General features: G+C 45.7%; 1 protein-coding gene across 1 annotated transcript in view; it reads left to right on the forward strand.

The window, feature by feature from the left end:
* The window catches only part of myo15ab (myosin XVAb), a 45,976-nt gene extending 38,244 nt beyond the window's left edge, over positions 1-7,732 (forward strand). Inside the window, exons 50-54 of the mRNA XM_089006419.1 lie at positions 1-743; positions 5,667-5,734; positions 5,855-6,391; positions 6,562-6,928; positions 7,274-7,732. The exon at positions 1-743 is cut by the window's left edge and continues 2,086 nt beyond it. The gene's annotated coding sequence lies outside the window, so the exon portion shown is untranslated. The remainder of the gene's footprint in view (positions 744-5,666; positions 5,735-5,854; positions 6,392-6,561; positions 6,929-7,273) is intronic.
* Positions 7,733-11,693: the final 3,961 nt, after the last annotated feature.

Genomic DNA, 11,693 nt, shown 5'->3' on the forward strand with positions numbered 1-11,693 from the left:
TGCTGAAATGACATTTTAAACAAAACACGTTAAGTGTTGCCAATCAAATGGAGAATAAGCTACTCTGTGGAGTTCATGTTTGTAAATCTGACTGTGATGACGTCAGTGCCTCACCAGCCATGAACCTCACCGCACGTCACTGGCTCACAGTTAGCATGCAGTGTGACTAAATGACTAAACATGCATAACTTCCGCTATCCAAGCGCCGAATCGCTAACTCTGGTTAGCTTCTTTGTTCGCCTCCGCAGGTGCTCTACTGCTCTGCTCCGTTGGAAATGGCTGCTTTGTCCGCTGGGATTTGTGTAAACTTACACCTTATGTTAGTTACTGCAATTGGCTGCCACACGATTCATCATCACATTATTTATGTACTTTTGCTTCTAATTTCGCGATCAACACAGTGTTTTCAGGCGAAAAAAAGGACCCAAAATGCATTGTGTGTCGCTTTCTCAGGGGCGGACCGAATAAGATGTCACTCGACATCAACTTGAAAACAAGACTTCATGAATATTCAGCGCAAGTCTTAAAACATAAAATATAGCTATATGTGGTGGAATCTTTGTAAAATGCGGTCAGTAGAAGTCATTTGAAGTGATTTTACAAATTATGGACGAAACTTGTCGGGAGGTGTTTTCTCTGCAGGACTTTGATGGCGACGTGGACGAGAGGACATTGCAGGACAGTCAATACGACATGCTGGAGTTTGCCAGGAAGTACTTCAGACAGGCCGCCCCTGGGAGGTGGTGAGGTGCACACTGAACAACACACACACACTTAGGTTGTCAGATACATATAGTCAAAGCTGGCTTTTCCAACCTCTCGGTTCTCAACCAATTTGTTTTTCCACCCAATTTTTATTTGTATTTTTTAATGCCTCGGTTTACAACCCAAAATAAGTTTTGGACCAAACTGAGCGCACTGGAATGCACTACTCAAAACCCCTCTGGTTCCCTACGCGTCACTTCCTCGTCTCGCGTCTCATTGTGACCAACGCGTTCGTGTTGTGTTTATTAAAAAAGTAGAAGTATTAGACTGAGATCTCTACAAATGCTGTAAAATAGTTAAAAGGTTATTTAACAAAGTTGATTTCTAGACTTGGATCAGATGTTTTTTTACATTGAATATAATGGGAAATGCTGTTTTTTGAACAAATCGGTTTTCGAACCGGATTCTGGAACGGATTATGGTCTCGACCAAACTGAGGGCACCTGAATGCACTATTGGACTTCCCTCTGCTTCCTTATACGTCACTTCCTGGTGTGGCGTCTCAATGTGACCAACCGACACATTACATTTTTTTTATTATCCTCGCGTAGCATTCCATTGTCAGTAGGCGTGTTTTTATTCTTCCGTCAAAGTCAGGTCAAAGTCAGTCAATGTCAGCTTTATTGTCAAATATGCTCATATGCGTGACATACAGCACAGATGAAATTAATGTCCTCTCGGACCCAGCGTGCAGGGCATGCAAGGCACTTATAACGTGGCTAAAAAGACATACAATTGACAACAGACAATACATGTAATTTCTGAATGCAAAGTGAGGTAGAGTCATCTGGAAAGTGAGGTAGTGACGTATGTTAAGTGAGGTAGTGACATATGTAAAGTGAGGAAGTGACGTATATAAAGTGACGTAATGTAGTAATGCAAAAACAAACAAGAAAGGGTTGAAGCGAGGTCTTGCCGAAAAAAATGAAAAAGAACAAAAAAATAGAGTTCAGGATGATAGTACAGCATGTAGCGTGTACTCAGAGTTCGGTGAGTGTGGCAGGGTGGGCAGGGCTGGGACGGAGTTGAGTCTCCAGACTGCCTGGTGGCAGAAACTGTCCTTGAGCCTGTTGGTCTTGGCTCTGAGACTCTGCAGTCTCCTACCCGATGGCAGCAGGCTGAAGAGGCTGTGGGAGGGGTGGGTGGGATTGCCCGCGATCCTGATGGCTCTGCGGGTGAGGCGGGTGTTGTAAATGTCCTGAAGGGGGGGAAGAGAGACACCGATGATCTTCTCAGCTGTCCTCACGATGCGCTGCAGAGTCTTACGGCAGGACACGGTGCAGGCTCCGTACCACACGGTGATACAGCTGGTCAGGATGCTCTCGATGGTACCACGGTAGAAGGAGGTCGTGATGGGGGTCGGGGCTCCAACTCTTTTGAGCTTGCGGAGGAAGTACAGTCGCTGGTGGGATCTCTTGGCCAGTGTTGCCGTGTTGTGGCTCCAGGACAGGTCTTCGGATATATGCACTCCCAGGAACTTGGTGCTGCTCACTCTCTCCACTGCAGCACCGTCGATGATGAGTGGAGCATGCTGGGGGCACACTCTCCTGAAGTCCACAACAATCTCCTTCGTCTTCTCCACATTCAGACGGAGATTGTTGTCCTTGCACCACGTGGCCAGGCGGCTGACCTCGTCCCTGTAGGCTGTCTCCTCATCGTTGTTGATGAGGCCCACCACTGTTGTGTCATTTGCAAACTTTATGAAGAGGGTGGAGCTGGGCAATGACGGTGAGCAGTCATGCGTGAGCAGAGTGAAGAGGAGGGGGCTCAGCACACACCCCTGTGTTCAGCGTGATGGTGCTGGAAGTGTTGTTTCCAACTCTGACTGCCTGTGGTCTCCCCGTCAGGAAGTCCAGCAGCCAGTTGCACAGGGAGGTGCTGATCCCCAGTTTTCTCAGTTTGTCCGTGAGCTGTTGGGGGATATTGTGTTGAATGCTGAGCTGAAGTCCATGAACAGCATTCTGACGTAGGAGTCTCTGGTCTCCAGATGGGTGAGCACTGTGTGGAGACCAGTGGAGATGGCCTCATCGGTCGAGCGGTTGGGCCGATATGCAAACTGGAAAGGGTCATGGTTGGGGGGGGGGGGGGGCAGCCTTGATGTGGTTCATAACTAGCCGCTCGAAGCACTTCATGAGGATGGGAGTGAGTGTGACCGGGCGGTAGTCATTGTGGCAGGTGGGGGACGACTTCTTAGGGACCGGAATGATGGTGGTGGCATTGAGGCACGTGGGCACAACAGCGTGGCTCAGAGAGGTGTTAAAGATGTCCGTGAAGACATCTGTGGGCTCCTCAGCGCAGTCTCTCAGAACACGGCCAGGAATGCCATCGGGACCTGGGTCTTTGCGTGCATTGGCCCCTCTGAGGGATCGCCTCACACTGTCCTGGGACAGTGTCAGCACCTGGTCGCCGGGAGGTGTTGGGGTCTTCTGTGCTGGAGTGCTGTTGTTTGCCTCAAAGCGGGCGAAGAAGTCATTCAGCTGGTTCAGCAGAGTGGTGGAGTTCTCTCGCAGGTCTGTGGAGAGGGTTTGTAGTCTGTGATGGTCTCTATCCCACGTCACAGGTTCCTGGTGTGTCTGCTGTCTCTGAAATGATTGGTGATCCTCCTGGAGTGCTCTCTTGGCCATCCTGATGCCGCGTAAAAGGTTGACCCTGGCTGTCCTCAGGCCTAGCTCATCATCAGCTTTGTAGGCAGCGTTCCGAGCCCTAAGGAGCCTGTGGACTTCACCCGTCAGCCATGGCTTCTGGTTGGCCCGGATGGTGACAGATCTGGTGACAGTCACGTCATCCATGCACTTCCTCATGTAGGAGGTAACAGAGTCTGTGTACTCTTGGAGGTCTGTGGTGTTGTTGTAGGTGGCCGCTTGTCTGAACATGTTCCAGTCGGTGTTGGAGAAGCGGTGTTTGTACGCTCCTTTGTGTGTGGTGAAAACATTGTCCAGAATGTTGTTACCTCTAGTCGGAAACTTAATGTGTCCATGGAGTTGTGGAAACACGCTTTTCGGGTTGGCATGGTTGAAATCGCCAGCCAGGATAAGGAAAGCATCTGGGTGGGCTGTCTGTTGCTCGCTGGTGTGCTGGTAGAGTTCATTCAATCCCGCGCTACTGTGGTTAATTGAGCTCGGGGGGATGTAAACTGCTACCAGCAGTATGGCACTAAATTCCCTCAGCAGGTAGAATGGCCGACATTTTATGACCATAAGCTCCATCAGTGGTGAGCAGTGTTTGCATACCACAACAGCGTTGCGGCACCAGGCATCACTGATGTAACCACAGAGTCCCCCGCCACGAGTCTTCCCCCCCCTCGCTGAGTGCTCTGTCTGCCCGGAAGCTAGTTAGCTGGGCTAGCTGGATGGCACTGTCCGGTATGCTGTCGGTCAGCCATGTTTCCACAAACACAAGGGCACAACACTCACCTGCTGTCTTGGAAGTTGAGCGGAGAAGTCTTATGTACCTAACCTAATACATATAACCTTAACATAACATAACCTTGCCCCTCCCTATCTTTCTGACCTGCTTCAAATCTCTGTTCCCTCTCGGTCCCTCAGATCTTCATCCTCCCTTCACCTCTATGTGCCCTCTGCCCGTCTCACCACGATGGGTTGCAGAGCTTTCAGCCGCTCTGCTCCCAAACTCTGGAATTCTCTTCCACCCAACATCCGCAATATTGACGCCCTCCCTATTTTCAAGGCTCACCTCAAAACCCACTTGTTTAAAATTGCTTTCAATGTATAGTTCTATCTGCTATTTTATTATGGATCATTTTACTTATGGTTTTATTGTTATGTGCTTTGTTTTATTGTTTTTATTGTAAAGTGTCCTTGGGTGTTTTGAAAGGCGCTTGAAATAAAATGTATTATTATTATGTAGTCCATTTTATTGTCCAGCGAGTGCACGTTAGCCAGGGTGATGGTAGGAATGGTCGGCCTTGTGGCGCCTCCACTCTGGGTTGGGTGCAGGAGTGGGGGTTGGTGGAAGAGTGGGGGTCAATGGACGAGCCGACTCCCTGAGCAATCCATGCTTGCGTAGCACTTCTGCTTCAGCTGGTTTTGCTTTTAAAAATGAACTGCCGATGTCGAGCAGAACCTCACGGGACTAGGTACGCCTCGGGTGTAGCGAGGCAGAGGGAGACGAACATTTACACGAGTGAGACAAACATAATAAACACGAAAACACCAATTTGCTGGGAGAGAGAGGAGCCGCTGCGTGTTCACACGGCGCCATCTTGGAAAAAAATTAATAAAAATAAAAAAATACGATAAAATAAAAGAAAGCAGACATTGATGACATTGATTCTAATGGGAAATTTTCCATTTTTAAGAATGAATTTTCTAGACTTGCAACAGATTGAAATGTTTTTATTTAAAGTTTTTATTTTTTTAATTTTGAAGTGCTATTTGGTGTTTGAACAAATCGGTTTTCGAACAGGTTTCCGGAACGGATTATGGTCGAAAACTCAACTTTGACTGTACAAGTCAAACGTCATTTTTCGAACGTCTCATCCAATTCGTTTTTCCACCAAAATATTCGTTTTAGTTATGCCTCGGTTTATAACCGAAAATGGGGTGTCGACCAAACTGAGTGCACCTGAATGCACCACTGGACTCCCCTCCACTTCTTTATACGTCACTTCTTCTTCGTGTGTCATTGTGACCAACGCATTGTCCTCGTGTAGCGTTCCATTGTGAGCAGGCGTGTTTGTATTCTTCAATCACGATAAAAAAACAACAATCAAAAAGAAAGCAGATATTGATTGTCATGGGAGATGTTTAAGTTTTTCACCAAATGGCTTTTCCAGTAGGTTTCTGGAAGGGATTATGGTGGAAAAACTAGCTTTGACTGTATACATAGATAAACGTTGACCTCTTCATCATCACCATCGTCATCATCATAAATGCTTTCAGCGAGAATGAAGAATAAGAGCAAGAGCCCAGTCTCCAGAGAACTTAAGGAAATGCTCAAGTTGTCTAAGGTGCCCCTACTGGCTCATTGACCACATATTTACTATACTTTGATTGATGTATTTTTTCCCCGACTGTGACAACATTCTATAGGTTGAAACAACACCTTTCGTGTGTGGTTTCGTTTCCAGATTCCCCTGAGGAGTCCCTGATCGAGTTTGCAGATCCAGCCATGAACCGAGTGGCGGCAGACATTTTCCTTTGTACGCCCGCCACCACAATTCCAATTGCACCCCAACATCTCGTGACACATCGGCTCCACCCGTCGTCTGCATCCGGGAACGATTTTCAACGTGTCCCTTTTGGAACATTTTTATCTTGATGTGACTTTGTGTGTGCGTGTGTGTGTGTGTGTGTGTGTGTAGCTGTGATGCGCTTAATGGGGGATTTGCCGTTAAAGGGACAAACTGAACAGCAAGAACAGCAAGGCAGACATTTTCCTTTGTACGCCCGCCACCACAATTCCAATTGCACCCCAACATCTCGTGACACATCGGCTCCACCCGTCGTCTGCATCCGGGAACGATTTTCAACGTGTCCCTTTTGGAACATTTTTATCTTGATGTGACTTTGTGTGTGCGTGTGTGTGTGTAGCTGTGATGCGCTTAATGAGGGATTTGCCATTAAAGGGACGAACTGAACAGCAAGATGTCAATGTTTTGCTCAAGGTGCGTACATGCTCACTCGACACTTCATTGGGTACACGTGATCAGTTCCAGCATCAATTCTGCATCAGGTTGTGTGTGTGTGTGTGTGTGTGTGCGTGTGCGTGTGTGTGTGTGTGTGCGTGTGCATGTCCGTGTGTGTGTGTGTGTGTGTTCTCGTTTGTGCGCCACAGTGGGGACATCAACCTGACTGCACGCAGCCCGGTGGGGACTCGTGTACCCGTGGGGACCTAAAATAAGGTCCCCACCGGCAAATTGCTCTGAGAGACTTCGAACCATGTTTTAAAGACGTTTCATGACATTTCCTAAAGTGTCCCCACGGGGCCATTCCAGACCAAAAAACTGTGTGAGTGTATGTGACCCTAATTTGGCATACTGGTGTACACCTGGGATGTGTCCTCGCTCCAGTCCTGTTCAACAACTTCCTCCTGTGTGTGACACTGTTGCTCCATGAGAGGATCGAGAAGAACAGTGGGGTTACCACAGATCCGGCTTGATGGAAATCTATTCAACATCAGGAGGCTACAGGCAATCACGAAAGTAAGAAGGTAGTCTCTCAGCTGCTGCAGATGCCTATGGTAGACTGGGCCTCTCTGTCAATGTGGAAAAGACTGAGGTAATCTGTCAGTGGGCATCCATTCCTCCAGTTCATCCACCAACATTCACCATCTCCAATAAGCCACTAGCAATAGTGGACTATTTCAAATACCTGGGCAGCTTTCTCTCTGACGACTGCAGCATTGACAGAGAGATACAAAACCAGATCAAATAGGCATCAGGATCTTTTGGCAGACTTAAGAGGAGAGTCTTTCAAAACAAAGATCTCAAACTCCACACCAAGACTGCAGTTTATCGGGCTGTTGTTGTGTCAATCCTGCTTTACAGCTGCGAAGCATGGACCCTGTACAGTCGCCACCTCAGGATGCTTGAAGCCTATCACATCAAGTGCCTACAATGCATCCTTTGGCTATCCTAGAGAGACAGAGTCCCCCACACTGAAATACTCTGCAAAACCAACTGCACCAGTGTGGAAGCTACAGTCACCCAGCACCAACTTCGCTGGCTAGGCCATGTGATCAGGATGCCAGAAGAGCGCTTGCCACGTAAGGTGCTTTATGGCCAGCTCCATCTCGGCCGTCGCCTGGCAGGAGGCCCCAAAAAACGCTGTAAAGACCAGGTGAAGACTGCCATGAAAAAATGCGGCCTGAACCCGACCGACCCAGCTGGAGGACATTGCCCCCATTGCCACAAATGACAATCAATAAATAAAAAGAAACAACTTGATGAACATCTCAAAATGTAATTTTTGTTTTTGCAAAATCAAAGTCGTTGGATGAGAATGAGATGGAGAGATCTGAGAAGACTCAACCATAAATGTCAACAAAGGTATAAGGACCGCATTTGACTGAATGCAACGTTCGCTGAACTATAGTCTGCCACAAATGAAATGAAGTTAAACTTAACTTTATCGACACAGTTTAAAAAAACTTGCGACTTCATTTAGTGTCTTCAGCCACCTGCACATTGTGACATAATATCTGAAGAGATTAACCCATTTATGCTGTAACCAAACATTCTTTCTTGGCAGTTGATTTGATGTTTATATATATATATATATATATATATATATATATATATATATATATATATATATATATATATATATATATATATATATATATATATATATATATATATATATAAAATCCTCGTCTCACCCACCATGGGTGGTGTCTGTCCCCATTTCAGCTCGGGTCCTCTACCAGAGGCCAGGAAGCTTGAGGGTTCTGCGCAGTATCCGTGCTGTTCCCAGCACTGCGCTTTTCTGGACCGAGATATCCGATGTTGTTCCCGGGATCTGTTGCAACCACTCGTCGAGTTTGGGGGTCACTGCCCTGAGTGCTCCGACCACCACAGGCACGACTGTCACCTTTACCTTCCAGGCTCTCTCCAGCTCCTCTCTCAGCCCTTGGTATTTCTCGATTTTCTCATGTTCCTTCTTTCTGATGTTTCCATCACTCGGGACCGCTACATTCACGACAACGGCTTTCTTTTCCCCTTTATCTATGACCACGATATCTGGTTGGTTGGCCATTACCATCTTGTCGGTCTGTATCTGGAAGTCCCACAGGATCTTTGCTCGGTCATTCTCCACCACCTTGGGAGGTGTTTCCCATTTTGAATTTGGGGTAGACCCAGTCCATACACCGCACAGATGTTTCGGTAGACTATGCCAGCCACCTGGTTATGGCGCTCCATGTAGGCTTTCCCTGCCAGCATCTTACACCCTGCAGTTATATATATATATATATATATATATATATATATATATATATATATATATATATATATATATATATATATATATATATAGAATATACAGTAAAGTCTCGTTATATCGATATCGGATATATCGATCGTCCCGGTTATATCGATATTTTTTCGGACTCCCTTGAATATCGATATAACGAGACTTTACTGTATATATATATATACACAAGAGTGGGGGGCACAAATTATGTACAGAATTTTACGGTTAGTAATCTCTCTCTCTCTCTGTCTCTCCCTCTTTCAGCTTAACATGAAAATGATTGAACAAACCATGGACGATTCTCTGTCGAGTTCTGACAATACTGATGATTAATATGTTCCCAAACCTGGAGAACAAACAAGTGACAGCTCGGTAGAAGTAACTGAGCAGTAGAAGAACAAGAGGACAAAGAGAAGGAAAGTGCCTTCGACCAACCCACGAAAAGTACATGTAACGTCACATAAAAAAAGACACATGACACCTGCTTCTACCTCGGACACGGATAAACCTCATGAATCAAAAAGTTTACACCTGGCCATTTCCTCTAAGCCACAGACACACGCTTGACTTGTGCCGACTCATCTGACTCAAAACACCAGCAAACAGCTTCATCCAGTGGTTCTGATATGAAGGTCATGACTTTTAAAAGGAAAACAGATGGTGGCAGGCTCTACCACAAATCTCACTTCTGTGTGTTTTGCTCCAAACTTGACAGGAAAATTGCACGCCATTTGATAACACAACACAAAGATACCCCATGAAGTAAATGTGCTTCAATTTCCAACTGGCTCCAAAGAGAGAAGAATCCAACTGGATCTTCTCACAAATAAAGGGAATCGTGCCCATAACAATGACGTTCTGCATGAAGGTCAAGGAATGTTGATACCGCATCAGCAATCCAAAAAAACGTGGAAGCCAAAGATTACATGCATTGTGTGAATTGTCAGGGCTGCTTTATGAGGAGAGCAATGTGGAGGCACATGCGGAGGTGTCACTTAAACATGCATGTGCAAAATTTGAAACCAGGAAGACAGGAAAGTTCAGGCCTTGTGTGAATATGCTCAGCCAGTTCCAGATGGTGTAAATGAACAGTTTTGGAAAATGGTGCTTGCTATGCATCAAGATGCAATCACAAATGCTGTGTGTAAGGAAAAGGTGATTCTGAAATTTGGGGAACGCCTCTTCAATAAGCATGGGCATGATGTCTCAAAACATGACTACATCAGACAGAAGATGCGTGAGACAGGACGACTGCTTCTCCAGGGGAAGAAACATGGAAAGCTTCAAGACATGCTGGATTTCTTTATCCAAGTAAATTTCCCTCATGTGATCGAAGCAGTGAGGAGGGTGGCTGGCTTAAATGAGCAATTAAATGCATTCGAAATACCCTCCTTAGCACTCAAGTTAGGACACAACCTCAGGAAAATGGCTAATATTATTGAATGTGAAGGATTAATCTCAGGTGATGATAATGCCATTAAAAATGCACGGGTGTTCAAACAAATCTGTGGCACCAGATGGAGTGAATGGCGTGTCCTCAAAGTCCCTCAGAAACCTGCGTGAGGCAAAATGGAATGTTCCACAACTTCTGCCTTTTACCGAAGATGTGAAAAAGATGCATGAGTATCTTGAGGTCCAAAGACAGGTGTACCAAACAAAACTCAAAGAAGACACAAGTAGGAAACATTGGGGAGAACTTGCAAAAGTTACACTGTGCAAAATTATCCTTTTTCAACCGGAGAAGAGAATGGGAAGTTTCTAAGATGCCACTTACTGCGTTTACTTTGAGAGATACATCGTCGACACATCCGGATGTGGAGCTGGCTTTGTCTGACCTTGAGCGGAAACTGTTTTGGCACTTCCAAAGAATTGAAATACAGTGAGACCTCAACTTACGAACTTAATTGGTTCCCAGACAGAGTTTGTAAGGCGAAAAGTGTGTATCTAAAAAAAAATTCCCATGGGAAACCATTAAAATGGGAATAATTCGTTCCTGGGTTTCCATAAAATATACTTTTCAATTAAATACGCCTTAAAACTACACACAACCTACCTTATCCTATGTATAATAAATGTGCTATTGTATTGTAATGAAAGAAATACACTGCACTGTATAATAAAGTCACTTTATTTACATTTGTGATGGCCATTGATGGCTCTTAATTGACACCTGTTGCTTTCTGACTTGTAAGGTCTTACGCAACTGAGGCATCACATTATCATTCATCATGTTGATGATTCTTATAGCCTTTTCTGGATGGAACTGTTCAATAAAAGCCTGCACATCAACTGCTGAATGGCCTGCTTCTGCTTGTCCTCTTGAAGGCAAATCAAATTCTCTGTGTTGATGACCTCATTATGGTCAGTAACATGCTCCTCTGTGTGAGAATAAAATGGCACGCTCGCGATCGGAAACCGGAAAGCAACAAACTTACGCGATTGTGTCTAACAATCACCTCGTGCAAAGCAAACTGTTGGATTTGCCAGCACAAGACACAGTGATTCACTTTCGTCGTAATCAAGTCACTGGTGAGGTGACAGTGACTCGTTGAAATGAAATTAAATTGAAGTGTCGCGAGCGGCGGCCCCGCCCCAGCTGTCCAGTCGCACGTGACAATTTAGCGGGACTACTGACACGCTGTTCCGGTGTGTGTGAAAACACTAGCTCTGATTGGCTTACCATGACACATGACTCTACCCTTTAGCCAATCACAATCACTTCTATCGCATCTTGACAGGGGGTGCGGTCAAGTGTAGCAACACAAAAACGTTGGCAAGTGTTTGTCCCTGCTCATTCAGTTAGACGATACTTTCCAAACAGCCTAGAGTCATAAGAAGTCGTGCGCTATTCTCGAACCTGAACGCACCCCAAGTCTTGAATGACAAATAAACAGAGCAGAGTAGACGTGTACGGCTGGTAGTTTCTTCAATTTGTTCATAGTAACGCACCACATTTGAACTGAGGCTGAACACGAGCCTGTGGTGTTTATTTTC

Source organism: Hippocampus bargibanti, linkage group LG10 (assembly GCF_051943395.1).
Source record: "Hippocampus bargibanti isolate YZ-2025 linkage group LG10, ASM5194339v1, whole genome shotgun sequence".
Lineage (NCBI taxonomy): Eukaryota > Metazoa > Chordata > Actinopteri > Syngnathiformes > Syngnathidae > Hippocampus > Hippocampus bargibanti.